Genomic DNA, 6941 nt, shown 5'->3' on the forward strand with positions numbered 1-6941 from the left:
CCATGACGAACCTACGAACTATGAGGAAGCGATGATGAGCCCAGATTCCGATAAATGGTTTGAGGCCATGAAATCTGAGATAGGATCCATGTATGAGAACAAAGTGTGGACTTTGGTGGACTTGCCCGATGATCGGCAAGCCATTGATAATAAATGGATCTTCAAGAGGAAGACGGACACTGATAGTAGTGTTACTATCTACAAAGCTAGAATTGTTGCAAAAGTTGTCGACAAGTTCAAGGTGTTGACTATGATGAGAGTTTCTCACTCGTATCTATGCTTAAGTCTGTCTGAATCATGTTAGAAATTGCCGCATTTTATGAAATCTGGCAAATGGATAAACAAAACTGCATTCCTTAATGGATTTATTGAAGAAGAGTTGTATGTGATGCAACAAGAAGGTTTTGTCAATCCTAAAGGTGCTAACAAAATATGCAAGCTCCAGCGATCCATTTATGGACTGGTGCAAGCATCTCGGAGTTGGAATATACGCTTTGATAAGTTGATCAAAGCATATAGTTTTATACAGACTTGCGGTGAAACCTGTATTTACTAGAAAGTGAGTGGGAGCACTACAACATTTCTGATAAGTATATGTGAATGACATATTGTTGATCAGAGATAATATAGAATTATTCTGCAAAGCATAAAGGAGTGTTTGAAAGGAGTTTTTCAAAGAAAGACCTCAGTGAAGCTGCTTACATATTGAGCATCAAGATCTATAGAGATAGATCAAGACGCTTGATAAGTTTTTTCAATAAGTACAAACCCTGACAAGATTTTGAAGTAGTTCAAAATGGAGCAGTCAAAGAAAGAGTTCTTGCCTGTGTTACAAGGTGTGAAGTTGAGTAAGACTCAAAGCCCGACCACGGCAGAAGATAGAAAGAGAATGAAAGTCATTCCCTATGCCTCAGTCATAGGTTCTATAAAGTATGCCATGCTGTGTACCAGATCTATTGTATACCATACACTGTGTTAAGAGAGGGAGTACAATAGTGATCTAGGAGTAGATCAATGGACAACGGTCAAAATTATCCTTACTGGAATAAGGATATGTTTCTCGATTACGGAGGTGACAAAAGGTTCGTCGTAAAGGGTTACGTCGATGCAAGTTTTGACACTAATCTAGATGACTCTAAGTCTCAATCTGGATACATATTGAAAGTGGGAGCAATTAGCTAGAGTAGCTCCATGCAGAGCATTGTTGACATAGAAATTTGCAAAATACATGCGGATCTAAATGTGGCAGACCCGTTGACTAAACTTCTCTCACAAGCAAAACATGATCACTTTTTGGGTCTTAATCACATAGCGATGTGAAATAGATTATTGAATCTAGTAAACCCTTTGGGTGTTAGTCACATGGAGATGTGAACCAATCACATAAAGATGTGAACTATTGATGTTAAATCACATGGCGATGTGATCTAGATTATTGACTCTAGTGCAAGTGGGAGACTGAAGGGAATATGCCCTAGAGGCAATAATAAAGTTATTAATTATTTCCTTATATCATGATAAATGTTTATTATTCATGCTAGAATTGTATTTACCGGAAACATAATACATGTGTGAATACATAGGCAAACAGAGTGTCACTAGTATGCCTCTACCTGACTAGCTCATTAATCAAAGATGGTTATGTTTCCTAACCACAGACAAAGAGTTGTTATTTGATTAATGGGATCACATCCTTAGATGAATGATCTGATTGACTTGACCCATTCCATTAGCTTAGCACTTGATCATTTAGTTTTTTGCTATTGCTTTCTTCATGACTTATACATGTTCCTATGACTATGAGATTATGCAACTCCCGTTTACCGGAGGAACACTTTGTGTGCTACCAAACGTCACAACGTAACTGGATGATTATAAAGGAGCTCTATAGGTGTCTCCAAAGGTACATGTTGGGTTGGCGTATTTCGAGATTAGGATTTGTCACTGCGATTGTCGGAGAGGTATCTCTGGGCCCTCCCGGTAATGCACATCACATAAGCCTTGCAAGCATTGCAACTAATGAGTTAGTTGCGAGATGATGTATTACGAAATGAGTAAAGAGACTTGCCGGTAACGAGATTGAACTAGGTATTAAGATACCGACGATCGAATCTCGGGCAAGTAACATACCGATGACAAAGGGAACAACGTATGTTGTTATGCGGTCTGACCGATAAAAGATCTTCGTAGAATATGTAGGAGCCAATATGAGCATCCAGGTTCCGCTATTGGTTATTGACCGGAGACATGTCTCGGTCATGTCTACATTGTTCTCGAACCCATAGGGTCCGCACGCTTAAGGTTTCGATGACAGTTATATTATGAGTTTATGAGTTTTGATATACCGAAGTTTGTTCGGTGTCCCGGATGTGATCACGGACATGACGAGGAGTCTCGAAATGGTCGAGACATAAAGATTGATATATTGGAAACCTATATTTGGATATCGGAAGTGTTCCGGGTGAAATCGGGATTTTACCGGAGTACCGGGAGGTTACCGGAACCCCCCGGGAGGTATATGGGCCTTAGTGGGCCTTAGTGGAAGAGAGGAGAGGTGGCCAGGGCTGGGCCACGCGCCCCTCCCCCCTAGTCCAAATAGGACAAGGAGAGAGGGGGCCGGCGCCCCCCTTCCTTCTCTGTCTCCTCTTTCCCCCCTCCCGAATCCTATTCCAACTAGGAAAGGGAGGGGGGAATCCTACTCCCGGAGGGAGTAGGACTCCTCCTAGCGCGCCCCTCCTGGCCGGCCACACCCCCCCTTAGATCCTTTATATACGGAGGCAGGGGGGCCCCCTAGAGACACAAGTTGATCTTCGTGATCGTTCCTTAGCCGTGTGCGGTGCCCCCCTCCACAATATTACACCCCGGTCATATTGTAGCGGTGCTTAGGCGAAGCCCTGCGACGGTTGAACATCAAGATCGTCACCACGCCGTCGTGCTGACGGAACTCTTCCCCGACACTTTGCTGGATCGTAGTCCGGGGATCGTCATCGAGCTGAACGTGTGCTAGAACTCGGAGGTGCCGTAGTTTTGGTGCTTGATCGGTCGGGCCGTGAAGATGTACGACTACATCAACCATGTTGTGCTAACGCTTCCGTTGTCGATCTACAAGGGTACGTAGATCACACTATCCCCTGTCGTTGCTATGCATCACCATGACCTTGCGTGTGCGTAGGAAATTTTTTGAAATTACTATGTTTCCCAACAGAAATCTTCGGTGCCGAGGCTCACCTCATCTTCAGAGAGCGGAAGGTAATTACCGTCCTCTGAATCTTCGTGCATGTCCTGTTTAACAGGGCTAACCTTCTCATCTCCCCGTTCATCTTGTTTGTTTGCTTTATCGACGGGGTCTTCGTTCCGGAGTGTCATCTTCTCCTGTGTCGGTGTTGCTGTCTTTACTGCGGCGTGACTTAGAGCGGTGCCCCTGACGCCGGCGCTTGGACTCTATTTCGGAAGGTTTATCCACAATTGGGTCTTCCTTATTATCGCCGCTGGGCTCCTTTGGTGCATCCACCATGTATACATCATATGAGGAGGTGGCCGTCCAGCGTCCGGTGAACGGCGGGTTCTGGGCCTCCTCTTATCGGGCATCGTCATCCATACCATTGATGTCCTTAGAGACGTAATCATGTTCGTCGGTCAAATCCTCGATTGTGGCTATATAGTGGGTGGCGGGTGGGAAGTAAAATTCTCCATCGTCAGCCCCTAATTTGATCCGGATATAGTTCGGCTGAGAGTCCTCCGCCAAGGACAGATTTTTTAATGAGTTTAGCACATCGCCCAAAGGCGAGTGCTAAAAGATGTCTGCGACACTGAATTTGAAGATCGATAAACGATCAGGCTTGGCGTCCGTGGGCTCGCATGGTTCGGAACCTACGGCCGGAGACGAGTCCAGTGTTCCGGTGGCATAGGCATCGTGTGAGACCACGTCCATGTGCGGCTCCAATGCCATGGAATCTGCGCCTCTGAGTTAGGGTTAATCCTCCCGTCTTTGATGGCGCGGCCTGCTCCAGTTCTAGGGCCAGAGTGGTTACAGGAGCGATCTCCTGGATGCATCCCAATGACAGATTTAGGTCATGATCCGCGGTATCGAATTGGGCAAAGATCAAGTCTCCAGGGATGTCCGCGACGTAATTCAAGCTCCCAAATCTGACCTGATCTCCAGGGGCATAGCTTTCGATCTGCTCCAGATGGCCAAATGAGTTGGCCCATAGTGCGAAGCCGCCGAACACGAAGATCTGCCCTAAGCACCAATGTCGGTGTCAAAACCGGCGGATCTCATGTAGGGGGTCCCGAACTGTGCGTCTAAGGTTGATGGTAACAGGAGACAGGGGACACGATGTTTACCCAGGTTCAGGCCCTCTCTATGGAGGTAATACCCTACTTCCTGCTTGATTGATCTTGATAAATATGAGTATTACAAGAGTTGATCTACCACGAGATCGTAATGGCTAAACCCTAGAAGTCTAGCCTGTATGACTACGATATTGAGTATATCTATCTGGACTAAGTCCTCTGGTTTATATAGACACCGGGAGGATCTAGGGTTACACAAGGTCGGTTACAAAGAAGGGAATTCACATATTCCGTCGCCAAGCTTGCCTTCCATGCCAAGGAGAGTCCCATCTGGACACGGGTGTAGTCTTCGGTCTTTGTACCTTCACAACCCATCAGTCCGGCCCATAGATAACAGGCTGGAGGCCCGAGGACCCCTTAGTCCAGGACTCCCTCAGCGGTATTGTTGGATGAAGCGGACCAGACCGACATTACATGACCGCATTCATGAGACTAGTTCTACCTCCATGCTTCGCACACAGGTGGCTAGTGGGTGTCTGTTTCTCCAACTTTAGTTGAATCGAGTGTGACTACGCCCGGTCCTTGTTGAAGGTTAAAACAACACACTTGACGAAAAATCATTGTGGTTTTGATGCGTAGGTAAGAACGGTTCTTTCTAAGACCATAGCAGCCACGTAAAAGTTGCAACAACAAAGTAGAGGACGTCTAACTTGTTTTTGCGGGGCTTGTTGTGATGTGATATGGTCAAGACGTGATGATATATAAATTGTTGTATGAGATGATCATGTTTTGTCACAGTTATCGGCAACTGGCAGGAGCCATATGGTTGTCGCTTTATTGTATGAAATGCAATCGCCATGTAATTGCTTTACTTTATCACTAAGCGGTAGTGATAGTCATAGTAGCAATAGTTGGCGAGACGACAACGATGCTTTGATGGAGATTAAGGTGTCAAGCCAGTGACGATGGTGATCATGACGGTGCTTTGGAGATGGAGATCAAAGGCACAAGATGATGATGGCCATATCATATCACTTATATGATTGCATGTGATGTTTATCCTTTATGCATCTTATTTTGCTTAGTACGGCGGTAGCATTATAAGATGATCTCTCACTAAATTTCAAGGTATAAGTGTTCTCCCCGAGTATGCACCATTGCTATAGTTCATCATGCCGAGACACCACGTGATGATCGGGTGTGATAAGCTCTACATTCACATACAACGGGTGCAAGCCAGTTTTTGCACACGCGGAATACTCGGGTTAAACCTGACGAGCCTAGCATATGCAGATATGGCCTCGGAACACTGAGACCGAAAGGTCGAGCGTGAATCATATAGTAGATATGATCAACATAGTGATGTTCAGCATTGAAAACTACTCCATCTCACGTGATGATCGGACATGGTTTAGTTTATATGGATCATGTGATCACTTAGATGATTAGAGGGATGTCTATCTAAGTGGGAGTTCTTAAGTAATATGATTAATCGAACTTTAAGTTATCATGAACTTAGTACCTGATAGTATTTTGCATGTCTATGTTGTAGATCAATAGCTCGCATATAGCTCCCCTGTTTTATTCTTGATATGTTCCTAGAGAAAAATAAGTTGAAAGATGTTAGTAGCAATGATGTGGACTAGCTCCTTGATCTGAGGATTATCCTCATTGCTGCACAGAAGAATTATGTCCTTGATGCACCACTAGGTGACGGACCAATTACAGGAGCAGATGCAGACATTATGAACATTTGGTAAAGCTCGGTATGATGACTACTTGACAGTTTAGTGCACCATGCTTTACAGCTTAGAACCGGGACTTCAAAAACGTTTTGAATGCCACAGAACATATAAGATGTTCCAAGAGTTGAAATTTGTATTTCAGACTCATGCCTGAGTCAAGAGGTATGAGACCTCTGACAAGTATTTTTCCTACAAGATCGAGAAGAATAGCTCAACCAGTGAGCATGTGCTCAGAATGTCTGAGTACTACAATCGCTTGAATCAAGTGGGAGTTAATCTTCCAGATAAGATAGTGATTGACAGAGTTCTCTAGTCACTATCACCAAGTTACTTGAACTTCATGATGAACTATAATATGTAAGGGATGAAGAAAATGATTCCCGAGCTCTTGCGATATTGAAATCAGCGAAGGTAGAAATCAAGAAAAGCATCAAGTGTTGATGGTTGACAAGACCACTAGTTTCAAGTAAAAGGGCAAGGGAAAGAAAGGGAACTTCAAGAAGAATGGCAAGCAAGTTCCCACTCCCATGAAGAAGCCTAAAGCTAGACCCAAGCCTGAAACTGAGTGCTTCTACTGCAAAGGAAATGGTCACTGGAAGTGGAACTGCCCAAATACTTGGCGGATAGGAAGGATGGCAAAGTGAACAAAGGTATATTTGACATACATGTTATTGATGTGTACTTTACTAGTGTTTATAGCAACCCCTCGGTATTTGATACTGGTTCAGTTGCTAAGAGTAGTAACTCGAAACAGGTTTTGCAAAATAAACAGAGACTAGTTAAGGGCGAGGTGACGATGTGTGTTGGAAGTGATTCCAAGGTTGATAAGATCACCATCGCACACTCCCTTTACCTTCAGGATTAGTGTTGAACCTAAAAGTTATTTGGTGTTTGCGTTGAGCA

The sequence above is a fragment of the Triticum urartu genome, chromosome 4A (genome assembly GCF_056163025.1).
Source record: "Triticum urartu cultivar PI428250 chromosome 4A, HENAU_Tu73, whole genome shotgun sequence".
NCBI lineage: Eukaryota > Viridiplantae > Streptophyta > Magnoliopsida > Poales > Poaceae > Triticum > Triticum urartu.